Consider the following 12,101-nt stretch of genomic DNA (forward strand, 5'->3'; position numbering starts at 1 on the left):
CATTAGAGCTCCAACAACAAAAGGCCTGACAAGCTCTTAATCTTACAGAGCATATATTCTCAGGGGTCTTTAGTGCTGCCGGGAAACTGAAAATGTAACAGTGACAACCTACGGTCTATAGATAGAGAAAGCATGGCAGAGAGAAATGAGAGTCAGAGTTAACGTGAAGGATTAGAGAGCAGGCTGAAAAAAGTAACACGCCTTCCTCTCGTCTCTTTTATCTCAAAGGTGCAGATCCAGAGTTGACACAGGGAAAAAAGAGCCATGTCATGACACTATACTTCACTTATGTGGGCAAGTACATTTGTGCACACACTCCTCATGCACACAAATTCTTTCCACGCTTATACACAGCATTGGAGGACATTTTTCACTGTCCTTTTTTGTTCCTTTTTAGATTGAAGCAGCGCTGAACAATGAGCTCGTGCAGGTTGAGCAGTTCCAGCATCCAGGTGACGGTCCCCAGACACGTCCCCGTGTGCCGTCCTACAGCTGAGAGCTTTTATGGCTTTGAACCCAAACAGGGTGTGGCAATCCCATTACCTGCTTGTCCTCTGCTGTCTCCTCACTGTAGCATGGTAAAAGAACTGGGATTTAAATGGACAGGTTGGGCTGTAGGCAAGGTGACATCCAGAGGTACAATATACATTTCAGTGTAACCACTTACCATTGAGATTACAGCGGTACGGTGACGGTAGATGTCACTGTACAGGCACGGGTGCAGTCAGTATGATAATGGGGGTCATGCACTGGCTGTCCTGTAGCTGGAGGAATTGCAATTTCAAACTTTTTTTCTCCGGTGCAGGATTTTGATTGAAATATTTTTAACAGTCAGATAGCATCAGTCATCCTGCTGAATTCAAACTCATCACCCAAACAAACACACCCCTCTCCTCAGTTCAGTGCTCCTATCGAGGCAAAAGTCATGCATATGCATTCCTGAGGCAATGACACTAACTAGTGGGCTTGCTGACAAAACAAACAATATGGTAGAATGCTGAGTGTATTAATACCATTATCACATCTGATCACAGGGAAAAGAACAAGGAGGAAGACAGCATGGCAGTTTGATCTCTGATGATTTCCTTCTTCTTCTCGTGTAATTCTACAGCGGAGCACATTAACAGGATGAGACATAAGAAACACAAGACAATAACACAGCAAAATTACAAAGGCAATGACTTGATCGGTGACGCAGCTTTTGTAAATTATGCCCCAAAGCTGTGAAACACAAAAGCAGCAGATATCAGGGAAGCAGGCTCAGCTTTTCAAAAGAAAAGCTTACAACTTATGTCTTTACTTTGGCCTTTAGCTTTACACTTGTATGTGCAATTATATGTTGTAATTGTATGTGTTTTACATATTTTACACTTTTAATGTTTTTTTTCTAATTTTATTAAAATTTCCATCCATCCATCCATTTTCTTCCGCTTATCTTGTTAAGGGTCGGGGGGGGGGGGGGGGCTGGAGCCTATCCCAGCAGCTTTTGGGTGAGAGGCAGGGTTCAACCTGGACAGGTCACCAGTCCATCACAGGGCCAACATATGCAGACAAACAACCATTCACACTCACAGTCACACCTACGGTCAATTTAGAGTATCAATCAGCCTCGTCCCCTCTTGATGTCTTTGGACTGTGGGAAGAAGCTGGAGTACCAGAGAGAACCCACACAGGCTCAGGGAGAACATGCAGACTCCACACAGAACCGTGCGGGACTGAACCCAGAACCTTCTTGTTGTGAGGTGACAGTGCTAACCACTGCCCCACCATGCTGCCCTCTTAAATACAATTAAAATAATTTAAAACTCAAAAAAAGCTGAGGATGTGAAAAAAGACACAGTTCATAAACATGAACGTCACTAGCTGCTGCTGATTTGTTGAACTGATGTTTCCTATGTACCATTGACAGTTCCAGGGTCTGGAACTTACTGGGTCCAAAACCTGCAATCTGACCACAATGCTTGTTGGTGTAACACTCAATGCACATGCTCAAATACAGGAACACAATCCCTCTACTCTCCCCTTTGAGGAAAGTTCACATCCTCAGTCACTTTCCAGTCCCAGGGAACCCCACATTCTGGTGCTTCACTCATCTCTGGGCTTCCTCAGTCAAGCTAACCAGGGGCACAGGGCTCGACTTTGATGACCCAGACAGCCATCCCACTTCTGACACCTCATCTCACCCCATTGCTGTCAAAACTACTAGGCTTGTTGGTGTGAGAGTCAGTATGCATGCTTATATGCAGACACCACACCATCACGCTTGCTGGCATATGGACGCACATCAAATTCCGATGGCAGATTGGGAAGAAATAGTCGCTGAATTTGATAAAAAGTGTGTTGGATTACATCACCAACTCCACCTTGAAGTGTTCAGTTTATTGTTTCAGGAGAGGGAAATATGATGCTAAGCATTGATAAAATCAGGATTCTCAATATGAAGTCCATCAAAGAGTCCATCTCTAATATTTTCCAGTTTCTTACCCAGTAGAAATATACTGTTATTCCTGTGCAAGATGATACTCTTCTAGTTTGTTTAGTAGATTGTGTCCTACTGTTGTAGCAACGCTGGGGTGTCTATTTTGGAGAAAAAGAAAAAAAAATCTCAAGTGACATGCATGTGTGTGCGTGTGCATGTGAATGTGTGTGTATGAGTGTGTTTGTGTTTTTGTGTGTGTGTGTGAGAAAGAGAGAGATAGAGAGAGAGAGAGAGTGAGAGAGGATACAGTACATATGTGTTTGCATGCTCCAGCAATGTGCAACGCATTAAGTTCTGGCAGTACCTCCACATACATGAGTTTGATTCATATGTACATTAGTGCTCCAAAAAGCTGGTTTTCTTTTCACAATTTGCCAAAGATGACTCACTTCAGCACTCTGGATCCTCTGTCGAGGGGACTCTGAATGCTCTTTTGAGACTAAGAGGACAAACAGGAGAGGCGATGGTCAGTGACAGCAGATACATCTCTGACAGCGAGTTTCTGCTGTGTTTCAAATCCGGTTCCCCTCCTTGTTTTCACTGGATCACAAAACAGACCAGAATTTTCTTTCTTGTCTTTTATTTCTTGGGTTGTTGTGGCTGATTGCAGTGCTTGGATGTGTGGGAGAGAGGAGGTGAGTGCAGAGGAGTGACCTGACTCCCCACTGTTCGCAACATATCATGCCAAGGTTCTTTTAATTAGGCTGATCAAGTGGGTTGGTGGGAATTTACTGGACCCACGTTCCATGCCAGCGACACATCCTCAAGCACAACTCTCTCCTATGTCCCTTTATCATTCCCATCTTCCCTTTAGTTTTTTTCATCTCTTTTTATTTATAGAGCATTCACAACAGTATTTCTCAAATTCTGCCAACTGATCTTTTACCTATAAAATACTTTATTATTACATGCTTGTAAACCTACAAATCCAGAGAGGAGAGTACGTTCTCTGTTAGACCTTCAGAAACTATTGCTTTGTTAAGTTTAAAAAAAAACTTCAGCGTCAAGATGCAAAAGGCCGGCTGAAACATAGCATTAGGGAAGATAATTGTCTTAATATTCAAAATCATTCATGCTTTCTTGTTTTTTTTCTTCTTTCTTTATGTTTTGAAAGAAAATAGCACCTGTATACTGGCCTCCTGGATTGTGCTGTCCATCAGCGGGATGTTGTGTGCTGCTGTTGTTCGAGGTTGCCATGGTAACTGTCCTCAATTTCTTAGGGGGGCCCAGAGGCTTTTGGGTTGCATATTTTATGTGTGGAATGTAACTCCAAGAAAACAGAGCAGTACAGGGGATATGAAGTGCAAGTGGAGCAGTGGGATCTTACAGTATGTGCAAATTCACAACTATCTTGTGTCTTTCTGTGCTGGATTGCTGCTTCTGTGCATATCAACAGACGTGATATAGTAACACATGGAGTCACACAGTTTGGAGCAAGACTTCTCCTCTTTGGCAGAAACAAGTGCACATTACGGGAAGTGTTCTGCTGTGTGGCATTGGCACATTTCTTCCAGCGACACATTAATCTGCTCTCTACGGGATCTTTGCAAATTGTGCCTGCTTTTACGATGACTCATTATTACACTTATTAGCTTATTACCTTGTCATAAACACAGGGCTTAAGTAGCAGAGTTTTGTCGGATGACTAACAAAGTACTTGAGTTAAAGTGTAGATGAAGTTTTAGAGTTCTTGGTTTTAAGATACTTTCAAAAGCACATTTTATTCGAAATGTCGACGCATTGTTTTCGCATACCTTTGCAGAACCGTGTCTCTGAAACCACCTTATGAATGACGTCCTCACAGAACCAAAATGTGACACAAAACCAATCGGAGTTTTGCATAAAAATGCAGTCAAACCAACAAAAATTCAGAGGAAAGTATACACTCGAAAATAATCAGATTTCATTTAAGACATTTCTTAAATCAGTAACTTGAGAGAAGTCCATGAATGAAATGCTTCACACTTGTTGTGATCATCTGCTGTTACCATTATCATTGTCAGCATATTTTGGATGTCTCTCAGACTTGTTGTTACACTTGGATGTATCAGGTTTGACAATGCTGGATTTTGTATTTCTACTTTTAAATCAAACTGAGAGGGACGTTGTTCTAACTTCTTTTCCAGGAACATGTGAGTAATGACAGCTTTTGTCAAAATGTAGTTAAGTAAGAAAGTGAAATATTTGTCCAACAAATGTAGCGGAGTGAAATTCTCAAGTTCCAAAGAAAAAAATATTCAAGTAAAGTACATACTTTAGAAATGTACTTAAATACAGCTCCCCAAAAAATGTACTCCATAGCGTCAACACAACCTTTGAATAATCATAGCAGGAAGCCAATTGCTCTACCTGCACTGAGAACATGATTCAGTGTCCAGGATTCCTGAGGAGGCCTGAAATATGGAGCATGACACCCCCGTTGCTAACAGTAAAGCTGAATCCCTCTCTGTGGTCCTCAGCTGTAATGTTCCTGCAGGTTTATCACACTTCACCAAAAACAAGGACCAGCAGTAGGATTTATGGTGCAGGAAAAACATCATTTTCTTTAAAGTGGTATTATGGCAAGGGACACATCCAGGGTCATTACCGATCAGCGACTGGACCCTCCAGCCAGGAGACATCTACCACCCAAATAAGTTAAAGCCCCTCATCATAAACCCGGGCTCAGCATCTCCGGGGAGTCATGGAGATGGGATCCCGAGTCTGAACGCCCCTCTCCTTCCACCTCATGGTCCACTGCCCACGTCCTGCCATGAAATACAAGCCTACAGAGGTCACAGTGATTGACCTTTGTTGTAAACGCCAAGCGTGATGCATGCTCCGACGCCGTCTGCTCACACATTATAGCTGTTTACAGTGAGGCCACATGTGGTTTGTATGTTAGTGGATCCACCTATTTGTTATTTGGATGGTTTGCGGACAGATTTTTAGAGCCAGCATGTGTTCAGTATATCCATTGTGTATCGCAAGGATAAGCAGGGAGTAAAAGAGCCACAAGTGCATTTATTTGAAAAAGGTAAATGATTTGAGTGGTTCGGAAAGTGTCTGCTCTCATGTCATCATCTGTCACCAGGTCTGTCCCTTATGTGCCTGGCCGGGGTGAACGTAACCCGACAACACCGACTACGTCTGAACACCATCTAAAGCCCAGAGCTGGCTCTGTATATAAACACTAAGTAGGAAATGATTTCCAGACCCCGTTTCCCCCCCCTCCACGATTCTTGTTTAGTCTCTCCTTTGTTTAACCCCTTGTGCTCATTTGAGAGTAAAAAAAAAAAAAAAAAAGTAGATCTAAGACTTCAGCTTCAGTTCTTTTCAGGTTCTGCTCCCCCTGTCAAGGTGGATGATAGTCACCAGGGTGGATGCTGGATGTGAATGCAGGAGCAGTTTGGTCATTATTGTGGAAGGAAGGACAGTAGAGGTGAACTATCCTCAGGGGGGATCTCATAGGGGTAAATGAAGAAGGGCTGCTTTGCCTTGGTTGATAGGTCAGTGCTTAGCATGCAAGTGAACTCTTTCATGGAAAACCTAACCATATCAAGGTAAGTTAGAGCGAAGAGTGTGAGTCAGCATGAGACAGGGCACCTTGTTTAGAGGTGCTGATACGGAATGCTAACAGGCACAATCCCGCCCAGCTATGTTCATCAATGGAAATACAGTGGAGGGCTTGGAAGCCCTGCAATGTCCCTGGTAAAGATGTGTGTGGTTGTATGTGTGTGTGTGTGTGTGTCTGCGCGTGCGTGCAATTCGAGTGAGGTGTGTCCTAATGAAATTCAGTATTGATCTGGGCAAAATAGACTTTATACATCATTCATGCTCTCTATCAATCACACCTTGCTAAGTTTTCCAAAGCTGTTTGTTCTGGAGGAACAGAAAGAAGAAAAAAAGTCCAAGCAGAGCAATAATTACTTCTAAGAGATTGTTTTAAAGTCCTTCCTTTAGCCTTTTCTCAAGGCGTAACAAGCTTATTTGTCAAAGACAATGTTCATTGAAAGAACTGCTTAATTTGAAATTGATTGAGTTTTTTTTTTCCTTTGTTAAGGTGAGGAAAAACTCTTTTCCGCAGACCTGATAGAGACTTGGGAATTTAAATCTACGCCAGGAGACAGGTCACTGCAAGACAAGGCAGAATGAGAAAGCGGAGATAACAGTGCATTCGTCACAGTGAAACACTCCCAATAGTTAAGATAGTACCATCCTTTCCTTTGTATCGTTTGGTGGATGTTAGAAAGGCCCTATAGGGTGGACACAGACAAAAAGCAAAGAAAATAAACACAGGACATGGTAACCTGACACAGGAAACCCAGTGAATGCTGGGAGTGAGCAGTGGACCGTACTTCCTGTAGGACAGCACAATGGTAAGCAGTGGCCCCAGATTCCTAAAAGAGGCTGTAGTCGCAGGGACAAGGAAGGGCAGCCTGTGTCCTCCGGTCCAGGGCTGATAAGAGCAGAGATAGAAATGGCATTCATGTCCCTCACACTGCTTTGTCGAAAATAACATCCTGAGGTTGCCTTGGATACCTATTTCTTCAGAATGGAATGAAATTTATGATCTGCATTTTGTTCCCCCAAGTATCCCCTTTGTGCCAAAAATAGAGAAATATAAACAAACCTGGCGAGCAGAAAGAAAACCACCCCAGTATTGGTCTTCTTTAGACTTTTCTCCAGCCTTTGGCATCTCTCTGAATTTACATTAAAGAGAGTTGTTCACCCATCAAAATGTTGCCGTAACCCACGGCCACACAGAGCTCTGGTAACAATGACAAAGAGTTCAAGATAAACTCAGCCAAACACAGCATTAAAAAAAAAGATGGCTTTCACTATGCTGAACCAGTCTGCCCCAAAATTCAATATTCATTCATATACATATTCACGTTTTTGTTAATACTGCTGGCAGAAGTAGAGACAAACAGCGCTGACAACATTTCCTCCTTGGTGGAAGGAAATAAATTAAATAAGAAATACATTTCTATCATCATGGCAATGTTCAGTCAGCATTTTGATTATGAGTTACATCAAGTAGTTCGCTAAACTATTCTGTGGGAAATGAGAAAAGGATTAATAAAGCGTATTAATGATTATCTTTGACGGTTTACAATGTATAGTATTTATCTGACCAGTTAAACTCTGCTGTCTGGACCTTGGACTCTTCGTTCTTTTATAGTCATCCTTCCTTTCATTTTTCCTCCTTAAACTGTGCTCCAGTGACATCATTTAAAGAGACATAATCTAAAGTGTTAGTGATGTTTTCTTGAAGGGTTGAATAAAGAATGCAATGATTCTATTGATTACTAATTAACACAGGAGAGCCTCTGTACCTTGCTGATGATGTCACTAATTACAGATTGCTTCCAGGTGTGAGATGAAGGGGAACGAGCAGTCTTCTTCACTCCCTTCACCTGTTTCCCCACTTTCTTCCACCAAGACATCTCGAGGAGTTTGTTTGTGTGCCACAATTTCCTTACTTTATGCCTCATTCCTTGCGTACCAATACTTGGGAGAGTGCATCAACACTCACCACGAATTGTTTTTGCTTCTACTTCTCATGATATAAAGTAAAAGACAGAAGCTTTCTTCTATGCACACAAAAGGTTTCTTTATCACAAATGTTTTAAAATTCAAATGACTTAAAACTCTGGGTTAGAGATCATTTCATCTTCGAGAAAACTCACCCAACTGACAGATGTGTCATGATAAAAGGACACTTTTAAATATGGAGCCACATGAGCATGACTGCAGTTATCACAGTTTTTGTGTACCAGGGTTGTTGCCCGTCAACTGAATGTTCATTTTACAACCGAAAGCTGTTTCCAGTGTCATTTCCAAGGATTTGGCAGCCTCACAGGAAGACACAGGAATTGATATCTTTACAACAGTGGATGCATTAGTCTGCCATTATTGTTTAATCACAGTCTTGCTGCTTAACAGTTCCGAACTCTGGTGTTCACGGCGGTGCAAGGGCTCGCTCATATGCGCTCTTTGATGGTTTAGCTACCAGCTCTATACCTGATCAAACACTGACAAACCCAGGGAATGCAATATAATAAGAGCTGGATCGAGTGCAAGGTAGACATTTAGCACAGGTGAAAACCCATACTGGACCATAAATAAAAAACCTCATCTATGAAGAGACTCGCTAATATTGTGCGCCAACTATTTTATGCTGAGCAGCACCACTGAAACATCAATATTATGATTATAGACCTTGATAGAACATTTAGCAGCAATCTCTGTAGCTTTGCTGTAACTAAAAAGAAGCAGCAATGAAGTCAGTATTTATCTGCAGATCTTCTTCTGAGAATGAGCGTCAATGACTGGTCCAGCCCTTCCTCCTCCTCCCTTCATCCTTCCCCAGTAACCTTGTCTGTCTCCAAGTGTTAAAAATACTTCGAAACATTCCTAAAGTCCAATCTTATTGGCCAATATCTAACCAGGTTTTGGTAATAGCTTCTCTTCTAACATTTAGAAACTGCAAAAGCAAACTATGTTCAGTTTATGGCTATATAATGATTATGACTAATTATTGTAAATAAAGGCTATTTAAGTGGGCATTTGTTGAACAAAACCTAAATTTTCCTATTATATTTCAGACCATACATGGTGAGAATGACTTGACATGTTTAAGGCAGTTCGTCTTCCCTGGAGGAGATCAAAGGCTTACTCCAAATAAAAAGTCTTGTCTGTGAGAGAGGAACATGACAAAGCATCAGGGTGAATATTACTTGTCCCCTCACACACATTCACCCAGCTTGTTTTTCTCTTTCTCACACACACACTCATGCACAAAAAATGCAGGAATGATCCTTTCTTTATAGTACAATTTTAAGTCGTTTCCATGATACCTACACAAACAAGTGAAAAAAAAATGTAAGTAGGATATCAATGCTTCTTATCTGACAGTTTGTTTTGTTGTTGACCCCTTAGCGTGCGTTGGTATTCATGGCCAGTTCCTGCTGGCCCTCCCTGTCAAACCAGGCATGCGTGTTCGCTCGCCCACACCTATCTGTGGCATTGTCCATTCAATATGATTATCGCTGACCCACACCGCCTCCTGTCTCCGGGGCTCACATGAACCAGTATTTCCTCCAAGGAAGGAAATGTGCGTTACCCACAGGCCAGTGTCACACGACTGCACTGTACAGTACGGACCCAAAAAAAAAAGCACAGGCGACTGAAAAATTAATATGTGAATTTTACATTCTTCCGAGGTGTCTCTGAGCCCTCCATCAGAATTTTTATGTAGCCAGAAGTGCCACAGAATAGTGAGTGAAACTTCCCTCCACTTTCTCCTTCTCTTGAACACACACACACACACACACACACACACACACACACACACACACACACACACACAGTGGGGCAGTGTGTCTACGAGGGAGATCATTTGTCTCAATCTGCGGTGATGATAGTTTATCAGAAGCTTGAGGAGTGGGAGCAGGTGGTGGAAGCAGGCTTCAACCACAGCAATCAGATCTGCTGCTCCACGTGGAGCTATGGGAGTCCAGTGCTGACCTACCAACCACCCAAACACTCACACAAGGTCAACCCCCCACCCCCACACTTCTACACTCCACCTGGATCCCTCGCCGACCAATTAGATATCCTGGACAGTGGGCAAAGGAGGCAGGACCCATAGTTTTCAACCGCCCAGGAGGTGGCGTAGCAGTATCCAGCATCTTTTATCTGATTGATCAATTTAAGGAAACTTAGAGTACATTAGATGTCTCGACCTGCCAAATATGTCCTTGCACTTCTCTCCTAATTTTTCTCCTTTAAATGGAATTCATTTAATGGCATTTCATGTAGAAGCCATTTAACACTGAGTCAACTCTCTCCTATTAGTCTTTCTTCTTCTCCTCTCCGACCCATCCACTTGTGGCAACAATAGATGGTCTTTCTCTCATTCATACACTGTAGTGTATAGTAATACTGTGGTGGTTGCTATAGCAACCCGCTAGTCAGACGATCTCATTACTGGCCCTTAGACATTTCTTTTTCACTCTCTCCAAGGAATTACCACTTTTCATTATGATTTCCCTCCTCTCTCTCCCAGTGACCCCTCCTTCTTTATCTCTCTCTCCCCCCTCTCTCCCTCATCCTCCACCCTCAAAGGTCAGATGTCCTCCATGGTGGAGAGAGAGGAAATCTGTAAAAGCGTTGAGGTCTATTCAGTAACGCCACCCCCACCCCCCAATTGCACCCCACAATCATTCTGTTCCTTTCTATAGCTGCAAAGAAAGGAGCCAGAGAAGAAGGGAGGGAAGAGAGAAGCCTCCAGTCTGCTTTTCTTTGGAGCACATTTTCAAATCTGTTTCTTTTTTCCGCCCTTCTCTTTTCTCTCCTCAAAGCTTTCTTTTTTGTAGAAAATAGCTCCTTGAACTGATGGTGGAGAATTTGTCTGTGTTGACTTTTTTAAAACGTTCCTGTCCATGATCAATAGCTCCCAAATTCATACACAAACAAACACACACACACACACACACACACACTGCACACATACAGTAATAACACACATATAGGATTTTTTTTCAAGCATATATGTATGTAAGTGCATTTGAATATATTGTGCTTGGTTAAGCATTTACAAAACCATAAATAATGTGCTTCATGCGAATGCTTTTTTAATTCAATATCTCTGGAATGTATGAATAAGTATGTTTTCTATAGAAATAAACTTTCCATACAAACTTGTGTGGCTTTACCAATAGCTGTAGAATTATGAGAGAGATCTTCCAGCCACCTACGGTTTCCGTCCACTTTTTTAAAAGAGAAGATGAACTTGCAGATACTTGAAACTTGACTGATTTATCATGGGGAGTTATTCTGATCAAGGTTGTTCCATCACTGTGCCTGTAAAAGAATGAACGGTGCATTTACAAATCTGACATTTAAAAGGTAGTTTCCATATTTACCTGATAAAAACGAATGTAAAACATCGATGTTAATGTTGTGTATGTACAGTAAGAGGCCTGGGCTCATAATGCACAGACGCTCACAGTAAAAATAGGTGTCCAGCTCTTAGTAATCCAGCCTTTTAATGTGTCCCACTGATGAACCACTGTGCTATGGTAGCAAAGATGGCAGCGCCTGCACTACCTCTGCCGACTGTATCTCAGCTTTTCACTCTTTTACTCTCAGTCTGCTACAAAGGGACAGTGGGCAGATCTATAAGCCCTATTGCTCCATCACACATTGATCCATATGGGGCTCTATTCAACTGCATTGGCCGCATCATTGATCTCTGCCTCTCTGCTGTGGTAAACATTTTACTCGGCTTGCCTCCATCCTGATCAATAGCCTTCTTTTAATAATGTATCTCATCGATCAATTTGGCCCCTGAGTAAATTGATCAATTATTTAAATGTTTTTTTCTTTTTCTTTTTTTGGTACGTATGGTCTGGTGTCAAATGAGGGGCAAACTACTCCGGGTTAAACGTTCTGCTGCTCTCCGCGCTAATAATCTGCCTGCTGCAGAGGTTGTTTGAGATTATTTCTAACGTGTCTTTTCATTGAATGAGTGCTGCTTTATTTTATTTTTAGTTCTGCAGCTACACTGTGATTAAAGATATGCAATTACTTGTTGTTGTTGTGTAATGATTTCCTTTGTGGCAGCACGGAGGTG

The 12,101-nt window shown here is 42.1% G+C and overlaps 1 long non-coding RNA gene across 1 annotated transcript; it reads right to left on the bottom strand.

Annotated features, from left to right (window-relative positions):
• Positions 1-734: 734 nt before the first annotated feature.
• On the bottom strand, positions 735-11,208 carry LOC147260573 (uncharacterized). The gene is made up of 3 exons (XR_015116308.1): positions 11,182-11,208; positions 1,014-1,105; positions 735-764 (listed from the first exon to the last, which is right to left on the bottom strand). It is a non-coding gene; the product is annotated as an uncharacterized LOC147260573 (long non-coding RNA).
• Between the last annotated feature and the right edge of the window lie 893 nt (positions 11,209-12,101).

This window comes from Aulostomus chinensis, chromosome 6, assembly GCF_037954235.1.
Source record: "Aulostomus chinensis isolate RoL2024-O1b breed Wild chromosome 6, RoL_Achi_v1.0, whole genome shotgun sequence".
In the NCBI taxonomy this organism is placed as follows: domain Eukaryota; kingdom Metazoa; phylum Chordata; class Actinopteri; order Syngnathiformes; family Aulostomidae; genus Aulostomus; species Aulostomus chinensis.